Here is a 12,195-nt window from a genome sequence, read left to right as displayed (position 1 = left end):
CATTCATTTACTATAGATACTCTTACTAATTTTACTCTAGGCATTTATATCATGCATCAAAAAGTAGTATACCTACTATATATATATATATATATATATATATATATATGTACACAATTAGTAAACATTTTTACTTATCCAATTTAGATATTTTTACATGATTACCAGCTTCACTTTATATATTTCCCTATCACATACTGAACATATACTTATACTCATACAATATCTAATCATATATTCATCTTACAATCCTTTCATCAATTCTAGATTCTCCTTCATGTCGATACCAGCTTTACCTCATGCACTTCCGCTGATGCTCCCCCTGGTGTGTGGCGTGGTTTGCCTGGGGTACCTGCCTCCGTACGCCCTCGGCTCCCGTGGGAGACACCGAGGGTCAGGTCTTACCTCCAGCTCCAATTGCAGTCAGAGTTGACATGTAAGTTCTGGGAGATCAGGGGTTCTTCTTTCCCCCCCCCTTTCCTCCCTCACTTCCCCTTCCAGCTTCTATCAATCTCTATTGATGTTACCTATTTATACTGATATATACATATATCTTTTATAGATTTATATCATACAACTACTCCTGAGGAAGTGGCAATACTAAGTCCACGAAACGCGTCGAGTTTGATGTTGTTATGATTTTATTCAATCAATCTTTACGTCTTTATACTTCATTATGTGATTGTCATGCATCTGGATTTGGGGATCATGTACCAGCTCTGCTATCTATTGTTTTTATACAATGTACATGTCATGTTATATGCTTTATATCATATGTGCTAATAAACATGTTACCATTACCATGGCAGTAGTGTCTTGTCTCTCATATAAAGTCCCAACCCTTATTTATTTTCCAATCAACAGGGATGGAGACGCATGACTTTCCCATTGTGCGCCTCATTTAAAGTCCCACCCTTCCCCCCCTATATCTATTTACAGGGAAAAAGGTAAATATCGATGATGAGTTCAAATTTATCTACCTTACTTTGTGAAGGGCAAAAACTAGGGCCTGGTTTTTGGACAGATATTTAATCTGGTGTAAAATCAAATTAACAAGAGATGGCTTCCTTTGTGTTAGGAAAAAGTCCATCTTTTGCCCTCCCCTATTTGTCCCAGCCCTAAAAAAAACTGAGATAGGGGGTAAAGTATTTTATTTATGGATTGCTCCTAGAGTTTGTATATTCTCTTTATGCATTCCCCTATTTAGGTTATTAATGCTCAATTGTGAATATGCCAATTTGCCAGCAATTGTAGATTGTAATCATGGTTTGAAATTAGTGACTTGACCCACTTCATTGCCCTTCACCCTATAGTGATGGGGCCCGTCGTTTGTCTTATCCTCTGTGCTCATAAAGTGCTTGGGCTTTGATAAAACAAACTGTCTTTTAGGGGTGTCATTATGCATATTGTACCTACCACTAGTGTTGAGCGAACACGGACTGTATTATTCGTGTTCGTACCGAATAATTGGATTTTTTGTACACGGACACGGACACTTTACTGTATGTTCGGGTAAAAATCCGTGTTCGGTCGTTTTATTTCCGGGTTTTGCATGCTTTGGCGCTCTTTTCATGGCGGGCTTTCAACAGCCAATCAACAATCGTTTAACTGGTGTGCCTTAAGCCATCCCAGCCATGCCTGCAAATGTCTCAGTAGCTGTGATTGGCCGTCTGAAGCATGTGACCAAGTCTTTATAAGTTCCAGGCAGCCGCAGCGTCTTCATTCTGCTGCTTAGATCAGGGACAGAGCACACATCAACGTGCTGGCTGCTGATTAGGGAAAGACAGGCAGGAAAAAAACATTTGTGTCCGGATAGAATTGAGGGACAGGTCGGAGTGTTTAGGCAGGGCGAGTTGTAGGCATTTTAGGGATAGAGTCTGCTGAATTATAGGGTCAGTGTCTTCTACAAAGTACAATCGATATTGCTGTGTGGGGGGTGGGGTGACTCTGCACTCAATCCTGATCTACGATCTCTTCTCAATCCTGTTAGGGAGAGGCTGCTGCTGCTGAATTTTAGGGAAACTGTGTTCTACAAACTACAATCGATATTGCTGTGTGGTGTGGGATAGGAGATAGGCAGGTGTCAGTGATCCACATCCATTTTTCTGTGTGTGAGCTGCAGTGAACACAATCTTTTTGGGCTGCAGTGAACACAATCTTTTTGGGCTGCAGTGAACACAATCTTTTTGGGGTGCAGTGAACAACGTCCTTTTTGGGGTGCAGTGAACAAAATCCTTTTTGGGGTGCAGTGAACAACATCCTTTTTGGGGTGCAGTGAACACAATCTTTTTGGGGTGCAGTGAACAAAATCCTTTGTGGGGTGCAGTGAACACAATCTTTGTGGGGTGCAGTGAACACAATCTTTTTGGGGTGCAGTGAACAACATCCTTTTTGGGGTGCAGTGAACACAATCTTTGTGGGGTGCAGTGAACACAATCTTTTTGGGGTGCAGTGAACAAAATCCTTTGTGGGGTGCAGTGAACACAATCTTTGTGGGGTGCAGTGAACACAATCTTTTTGGGGTGGAGTGAACAAAATCCTTTTTGGGGTGCAGTGAACAACATCCTTTTTGGGGTGCAGTGAACACAATCTTTGTGGGGTGCAGTGAACACAATCTTTTTGGGGTGCAGTGAACAAAATCCTTTTTGGGGTGCAGTGAACAACATCCTTTTTGGGGTGCAGTGAACAAAATCCTTTTTGGGGTGCAGTGAACACAATCTTTTTGGGGTGCAGTGAACAAAATCCTTTGTGGGGTGCAGTGAACACAATCTTTGGGGGGTACAGTGAACACAATCTTTTTGGGGTGCAGTAAACAAAATCCTTTGTGGGGTGCAGTGAACACAATCTTTTTGGGGTGCAGTGAACAAAATCCTTTTTGGGGTGCAGTGAACACAATCTTTTTGGGGTGCAGTGAACAAAATCCTTTGTGGGGTGCAGTGAACACAATCTTTGTGGGGTACAGTGAACAGAATCTTTGTGGGGTGCAGTGAACACAATCTTTGGGGGGTACAGTGAACACAATCTTTTTGGGGTGCAGTGAACAAAATCCTTTATGGGGTACAGTGAACACAATCTTTTTGGGGTGCAGTGAACACAATCTTTTTGGGGTGCAGTGAACACAATCTTTGTGGGGTGCAGTGAACAAAATCCTTTTGGGGTGCAGTGAACAACATCCTTTTTGGGGTGCAGTGAACACAATCTTTTTGGGGTGCAGTGAACAAAATCCTTTGTGGGGTGCAGTGAACACAATCTTTGTGGGGTACAGGGAACAGAATCTTTGTGGGGTGCAGTGAACACAATCTTTGGGGGGTACAGTGAACACAATCTTTTTGGGGTGCAGTGAACAAAATCCTTTGAGGGTGCAGTGAACACAATCTTTGTGGGGTGCAGTGAACAAAATCCTTTTTGAGGTGCAGTGAACACAATCTTTGTGGGGTGCAGTGAACACAATCTTTGTGGGGTACAGTGAACACAATCTCATACTTCTGAAGATTTGAGGGTGCTGCCTGTTCCATACTCCTCCTCCTACTGCTCAACCATCCTTTTAGGGGTACAAACAATAGTAATTGGGGCCTAGTGTGGTGGTGTACGTGTGAGATACATACACTTTCTTTTTGATCATATTTTCTATTCCGCTATTCAATTAAAACCTTTGGGGATCAATTAAATTGCGTGATAGTCTGTGTCGGTACGTGTGAGATCCACCTTTCCAAGTTTTTGGGGTTCATCTCATACTTCTGAAGATTTGAGGGTGCTGCCTGTTCCATACTCCTCCTCCTACTCCTCAACCATCCTTTTAGGGGTACAAACAATAGTAATTGGGGCCTAGTGTGGTGGTGTACGTGTGAGATACATACACTTTCTTTTTGATCATATTTTCTATTCCGCTATTCAATTAAAACCTTTGGGGATCAATTAAATTGCGTGATAGTCTGTGTCGGTACGTGGGAGATCCACCTTTCCAAGTTTTTGGGGTTCATCTCATACTTCTGAAGATTTGAGGGTGCTGCCTGTTCCATACTCCTCCTCCTACTCCTCAACCATCCTTTTAGGGGTACAAACAATAGTAATTGGGGCCTAGTGTGGTGGTGTACGTGTGAGATACATACACTTTCTTTTTGATCATATTTTCTATTCCGCTATTCAATTAAAACCTTTGGGGATCAATTAAATTGCGTGATAGTCTGTGTCGGTACGTGTGAGATCCACCTTTCCAAGTTTTTGGGGTTCATCTCATACTTCTGAAGATTTGAGGGTGCTGCCTGTTCCATACTCCTCCTCCTACTCCTCAACCATCCTTTTAGGGGTACAAACAATAGTAATTGGGGCCTAGTGTGGTGGTGTACGTGTGAGATACATACACTTTCTTTTTGATCATATTTTCTATTCCGCTATTCAATTAAAACCTTTGGGGATCAATTAAATTGCGTGATAGTCTGTGTCGGTACGTGTGAGATCCACCTTTCCAAGTTTTTGGGGTTCATCTCATACTTCTGAAGATTTGAGGGTGCTGCCTGTTCCATACTCCTCCTCCTACTCCTCAACCATCCTTTTAGGGGTACAAACAATAGTAATTGGGGCCTAGTGTGGTGGTGTACGTGTGAGATACATACACTTTCTTTTTGATCATATTTTCTATTCCGCTATTCAATTAAAACCTTTGGGGATCAATTAAATTGCGTGATAGTCTGTGTCGGTACGTGTGAGATCCACCTTTCCAAGTTTTTGGGGTTCATCTCATACTTCTGAAGATTTGAGGGTGCTGCCTGTTCCATACTCCTCCTCCTACTGCTCAACCATCCTTTTAGGGGTACAAACAATAGTAATTGGGGCCTAGTGTGGTGGTGTACGTGTGAGATACATACACTTTCTTTTTGATCATATTTTCTATTCCGCTATTCAATTAAAACCTTTGGGGATCAATTAAATTGCGTGATAGTCTGTGTCGGTACGTGTGAGATCCACCTTTCCAAGTTTTTGGGGTTCATCTCATACTTCTGAAGATTTGAGGGTGCTGCCTGTTCCATACTCCTCCTCCTACTGCTCAACCATCCTTTTAGGGGTACAAACAATAGTAATTGGGGCCTAGTGTGGTGGTGTACGTGTGAGATACATACACTTTCTTTTTGATCATATTTTCTATTCCGCTATTCAATTAAAACCTTTGGGGATCAATTAAATTGCGTGATAGTCTGTGTCGGTACGTGTGAGATCCACCTTTCCAAGTTTTTGGGGTTCATCTCATACTTCTGAAGATTTGAGGGTGCTGCCTGTTCCATACTCCTCTTCCTACTCCTCAACCATCCTTTTAGGGGTACAAACAATAGTAATTGGGGCCTAGTGTGGTGGTGTACGTGTGAGATACATACACTTTCTTTTTGATCATATTTTCTATTCCGCTATTCAATTAAAACCTTTGGGGATCAATTAAATTGCGTGATAGTCTGTGTCGGTACGTGTGAGATCCACCTTTCCAAGTTTTTGGGGTTCATCTCATACTTCTGAAGATTTGAGGGTGCTGCCTGTTCCATACTCCTCCTCCTACTGCTCAACCATCCTTTTAGGGGTACAAACAATAGTAATTGGGGCCTAGTGTGGTGGTGTACGTGTGAGATACATACACTTTCTTTTTGATCATATTTTCTATTCCGCTATTCAATTAAAACCTTTGGGGATCAATTAAATTGCGTGATAGTCTGTGTCGGTACGTGTGAGATCCACCTTTCCAAGTTTTTGGGGTTCATCTCATACTTCTGAAGATTTGAGGGTGCTGCCTGTTCCATACTCCTCCTCCTACTGCTCAACCATCCTTTTAGGGGTACAAACAATAGTAATTGGGGCCTAGTGTGGTGGTGTACGTGTGAGATACATACACTTTCTTTTTGATCATATTTTCTATTCCGCTATTCAATTAAATCCTTTGGGGATCAATTAAATTGCGTGATAGTCTGTGTCGGTACGTGTGAGATCCACCTTTCCAAGTTTCTGGGGTTCATCTCATACTTCTGAAGATTTGAGGGTGCTGCCTGTTCCATACTCCTCCTCCTACTGCTCAACCATCCTTTTAGGGGTACAAACAATAGTAATTGGGGCCTAGTGTGGTGGTGTACGTGTGAGATACATACACTTTCTTTTTGATCATATTTTCTATTCCGCTATTCAATTAAAACCTTTGGGGATCAATTAAATTGCTAGATAGTCTGTGTCGGTACGTGTGAGATCCACCTTTCCAAGTTTTTGGGGTTCATCTCATACTTCTGAAGATTTGAGGGTGCTGCCTGTTCCATACTCCTCCTCCTACTGCTCAACCATCCTTTTAGGGGTACAAACAATAGTAATTGGGGCCTAGTGTGGTGGTGTACGTGTGAGATACATACACTTTCTTTTTGATCATATTTTCTATTCCGCTATTCAATTAAAACCTTTGGGGATCAATTAAATTGCGTGATAGTCTGTGTCGGTACGTGTGAGATCCACCTTTCCAAGTTTTTGGGGTTCATCTCATACTTCTGAAGATTTGAGGTTGCTGCCTGTTCCATACTCCTCCTCCTACTGCTCAACCATCCTTTTAGGGGTACAAACAATAGTAATTGGGGCCTAGTGTGGTGGTGTACGTGTGAGATACATACACTTTCTTTTTGATCATATTTTCTATTCCGCTATTCAATTAAAACCTTTGGGGATCAATTAAATTGCGTGATAGTCTGTGTCGGTACGTGTGAGATCCACCTTTTCAAGTTTTTGGGGTTCATCTCATACTTCTGAAGATTTGAGGGTGCTGCCTGTTCCATACTCCTCCTCCTACTCCTCAACCATCCTTTTAGGGGTACAAACAATAGTAATTGGGGCCTAGTGTGGTGGTGTACGTGTGAGATACATACACTTTCTTTTTGATCATATTTTCTATTCCGCTATTCAATTAAAACCTTTGGGGATCAATTAAATTGCGTGATAGTCTGTGTCGGTACGTGTGAGATCCACCTTTCCAAGTTTTTGGGGTTCATCTCATACTTCTGAAGATTTGAGGGTGCTGCCTGTTCCATACTCCTCCTCCTACTGCTCAACCATCCTTTTAGGGGTACAAACAATAGTAATTGGGGCCTAGTGTGGTGGTGTACGTGTGAGATACATACACTTTCTTTTTGATCATATTTTCTATTCCGCTATTCAATTAAAACCTTTGGGGATCAATTAAATTGCGTGATAGTCTGTGTCGGTACGTGTGAGATCCACCTTTCCAAGTTTTTGGGGTTCATCTCATACTTCTGAAGATTTGAGGGTGCTGCCTGTTCCATACTCCTCCTCCTACTGCTCAACCATCCTTTTAGGGGTACAAACAATAGTAATTGGGGCCTAGTGTGGTGGTGTACGTGTGAGATCCATACACTTTCTTTTTGATCATATTTTCTATTCCGCTATTCAATTAAAACCTTTGGGGATCAATTAAATTGCGTGATAGTCTGTGTCGGTACGTGTGAGATCCACCTTTCCAAGTTTTTGGGGTTCATCTCATACTTCTGAAGATTTGAGGGTGCTGCCTGTTCCATACTCCTCCTCCTACTGCTCAACCATCCTTTTAGGGGTACAAACAATAGTAATTGGGGCCTAGTGTGGTGGTGTACGTGCGAGATACATACACTTTTTTTGATCATATTTCCTATTCCGCTATTCAATAAAAACCTTTGAGGATCAATTGAATTGCGGGATAGTCTGTGTCGGTACGTGTGAGATCCACCTTTCCAAGTTTTTGAGGTTCATCTCATACTTCTGAAGATTTGAGGGTGCTGCCTGTTCCATACTCCTCCTCCTACTGCTCAACCATCCTTTTAGGGGTACAAACAATAGTAATTGGGGCCTAGTGTGGTGGTGTACGTGTGAGATACATACACTTTCTTTTTGATCATATTTTCTATTCCGCTATTCAATTAAAACCTTTTGGGATCAATTAAATTGCGTGATAGTCTGTGTCGGTACGTGTGAGATCCACCTTTCCAAGTTTTTGGGGTTCATCTCATACTTCTGAAGATTTGAGGGTGCTGCCTGTTCCATACTCCTCCTCCTACTCCTCAACCATCCTTTTAGGGGTACAAACAATAGTAATTGGGGCCTAGTGTGGTGGTGTACGTGTGAGATACATACACTTTCTTTTTGATCATATTTTCTATTCCGCTATTCAATTAAAACCTTTGGGGATCAATTAAATTGCGTGATAGTCTGTGTCGGTACGTGTGAGATCCACCTTTCCAAGTTTTTGGGGTTCATCTCATACTTCTGAAGATTTGAGGGTGCTGCCTGTTCCATACTCCTCCTCCTACTGCTCAAGCATCCTTTTAGGGGTACAAACAATAGTAATTGGGGCCTAGTGTGGTGGTGTACGTGCGAGATACATACACTTTTTTTGATCATATTTCCTATTCCGCTATTCAATAAAAACCTTTGAGGATCAATTGAATTGCGGGATAGTCTGTGTCGGTACGTGTGAGATCCACCTTTCCAAGTTTTTGAGGTTCATCTCATACTTCTGAAGATTTGAGGGTGCTGCCTGTTCCATACTCCTCCTCCTACTGCTCAACCATCCTTTTAGGGGTACAAACAATAGTAATTGGGGCCTAGTGTGGTGGTGTACGTGTGAGATACATACACTTTCTTTTTGATCATATTTTCTATTCCGCTATTCAATTAAAACCTTTGGGGATCAATTAAATTGCGTGATAGTCTGTGTCGGTACGTGTGAGATCCACCTTTCCAAGTTTTTGGGGTTCATCTCATACTTCTGAAGATTTGAGGGTGCTTCCTGTTCCATACTCCTCCTCCTACTCCTCAACCATCCTTTTAGGGGTACAAACAATAGTAATTGGGGCCTAGTGTGGTGGTGTACGTGTGAGATACATACACTTTCTTTTTGATCATATTTTCTATTCCGCTATTCAATTAAAACCTTTGGGGATCAATTAAATTGCGTGATAGTCTGTGGCGGTACGTGTGAGATCCACCTTTCCAAGTTTTTGGGGTTCATCTCATACTTCTGAAGATTTGAGGGTGCTGCCTGTTCCATACTCCTCCTCCTACTGCTCAACCATCCTTTTAGGGGTACAAACAATAGTAATTGGGGCCTAGTGTGGTGGTGTACGTGTGAGATACATACACTTTCTTTTTGATCATATTTTCTATTCCGCTATTCAATTAAAACCTTTGGAGATCAATTAAATTGCGTTATAGTCTGTGTCGGTACGTGTGAGATCCACCTTTCCATGTTTTTGGGGTTCATCTCATACTTCTGAAGATTTGAGGGTGCTGCCTGTTCCATACTCCTCCTCCTACTGCTCAACCATCCTTTTAGGGGTACAAACAATAGTAATTGGGGCCTAGTGTGGTGGTGTACGTGTGAGATACATACACTTTCTTTTTGATCATATTTTCTATTCCGCTATTCAATTAAAACCTTTGGGGATCAATTAAATTGCTAGATAGTCTGTGTCGGTACGTGTGAGATCCACCTTTCCAAGTTTTTGGGGTTCATCTCATACTTCTGAAGATTTGAGGGTGCTGCCTGTTCCATACTCCTCCTCCTACTGCTCAACCATCCTTTTAGGGGTACAAACAATAGTAATTGGGGCCTAGTGTGGTGGTGTACGTGTGAGATACATACACTTTCTTTTTTATCATATTTTCTATTCCGCTATTCAATTAAAACCTTTGGGGATCAATTAAATTGCGTGATAGTCTGTGTCGGTACGTGTGAGATCCACCTTTCCAAGTTTTTGGGGTTCATCTCATACTTCTGAAGATTTGAGGGTGCTGCCTGTTCCATACTCCTCCTCCTACTGCTCAACCATCCTTTTAGGGGTACAAACAATAGTAATTGGGGCCTAGTGTGGTGGTGTACGTGTGAGATACATACACTTTCTTTTTGATCATATTTTCTATTCCGCTATTCAATTAAAACCTTTGGGGATCAATTAAATTGCGTGATAGTCTGTGTCGGTACGTGTGAGATCCACCTTTCCAAGTTTTTGGGGTTCATCTCATACTTCTGAAGATTTGAGGGTGCTGCCTGTTCCATACTCCTCCTCCTACTCCTCAACCATCCTTTTAGGGGTACAAACAATAGTAATTGGGGCCTAGTGTGGTGGTGTACGTGTGAGATACACTTTCTTTTTGATCATATTTTCTATTCCGCTATTCAATTAAAACCTTTGGGGATCAATTAAATTGCGTGATAGTCTGTGTCGGTACGTGTGAGATCCACCTTTCCAAGTTTTTGGGGTTCATCTCATACTTCTGAAGATTTGAGGGTGCTGCCTGTTCCATACTCCTCCTCCTACTGCTCAAGCATCCTTTTAGGGGTACAAACAATAGTAATTGGGGCCTAGTGTGGTGGTGTACGTGTGAGATACATACACTTTCTTTTTGATCATATTTTCTATTCCGCTATTCAATTAAATCCTTTGGGGATCAATTAAATTGCGTGATAGTCTGTGTCGGTACGTGTGAGATCCACCTTTCCATGTTTTTGGGGTTCATCTCATACTTCTGAAGATTTGAGGGTGCTGCCTGTTCCATACTCCTCCTCCTACTGCTCAACCATCCTTTTAGGGGTACAAACAATAGTAATTGGGGCCTAGTGTGGTGGTGTACGTGTGAGATACATACACTTTCTTTTTGATCATATTTTCTATTCCGCTATTCAATTAAAACCTTTGGGGATCAATTAAATTGCTAGATAGTCTGTGTCGGTACGTGTGAGATCCACCTTTCCAAGTTTTTGGGGTTCATCTCATACTTCTGAAGATTTGAGGGTGCTGCCTGTTCCATACTCCTCCTCCTACTGCTCAACCATCCTTTTAGGGGTACAAACAATAGTAATTGGGGCCTAGTGTGGTGGTGTACGTGTGAGATACATACACTTTCTTTTTGATCATATTTTCTATTCCGCTATTCAATTAAAACCTTTGGGGATCAATTAAATTGCGTGATAGTCTGTGGCGGTACGTGTGAGATCCACCTTTCCAAGTTTTTGGGGTTCATCTCATACTTCTGAAGATTTGAGGGTGCTGCCTGTTCCATACTCCTCCTCCTACTGCTCAACCATCCTTTTAGGGGTACAAACAATAGTAATTGGGGCCTAGTGTGGTGGTGTACGTGTGAGATACATACACTTTCTTTTTGATCATATTTTCTATTCCGCTATTCAATTAAAACCTTTGGGGATCAATTAAATTGCGTGATAGTCTGTGTCGGTACGTGTGAGATCCACCTTTCCAAGTTTTTGGGGTTCATCTCATACTTCTGAAGATTTGAGGGTGCTACCTGTTCCATACTCCTCCTCCTACTCCTCAACCATCCTTTTAGGGGTACAAACAATAGTAATTGGGGCCTAGTGTGGTGGTGTACGTGTGAGATACATACACTTTCTTTTTGATCATATTTTCTATTCCGCTATTCAATTATAACCATTGGGGATCAATTAAATTGCGTGATAGTCTGTGTCGGTACGTGTGAGATCCACCTTTCCAAGTTTTTGGGGTTCATCTCATACTTCTGAAGATTTGAGGGTGCTGCCTGTTCCATACTCCTCCTCCTACTGCTCAACCATCCTTTTAGGGGTACAAACAATAGTAATTGGGGCCTAGTGTGGTGGTGTACGTGTGAGATACATACACTTTCTTTTTGATCATATTTTCTATTCCGCTATTCAATTAAAACCTTTGGGGATCAATTAAATTGCGTGATAGTCTGTGTCGGTACGTGTGAGATCCACCTTTCCAAGTTTTTGGGGTTCATCTCATACTTCTGAAGATTTGAGGGTGCTGCCTGTTCCATACTCCTCCTCCTACTCCTCAACCATCCTTTTAGGGGTACAAACAATAGTAATTGGGGCCTAGTGTGGTGGTGTACGTGTGAGATACATACACTTTCTTTTTGATCATATTTTCTATTCCGCTATTCAATTAAAACCTTTGGGGATCAATTAAATTGCGTGATAGTCTGTGTCGGTACGTGTGAGATCCACCTTTCCAAGTTTTTGGGGTTCATCTCATACTTCTGAAGATTTGAGGGTGCTGCCTGTTCCATACTCCTCCTCCTACTGCTCAACCATCCTTTTAGGGGTACAAACAATAGTAATTGGGGCCTAGTGTGGTGGTGTACGTGTGAGATACATACACTTTCTTTTTGATCATATTTTCTATTCCG

At 41.8% G+C, this 12,195-nt stretch overlaps 1 protein-coding gene across 1 annotated transcript in view; it reads left to right on the top strand.

The window, feature by feature from the left end:
- Positions 1–12,195, top strand: part of LOC309549293 (AT-rich interactive domain-containing protein 4B-like) — a 239,794-nt gene that overhangs the window by 25,787 nt on the left and 201,812 nt on the right. The gene's annotated exons all lie outside the window — the stretch shown is intronic.

Source organism: Pelophylax lessonae (genome assembly GCF_965119305.1).
Source record: "Pelophylax lessonae genome assembly, chromosome: 3".
NCBI classification, from domain to species: Eukaryota; Metazoa; Chordata; class Amphibia; order Anura; family Ranidae; genus Pelophylax; species Pelophylax lessonae.
Note: the sequence above shows the minus strand (reverse complement) of the source record. Positions and strands in the feature narration are given on the sequence as shown.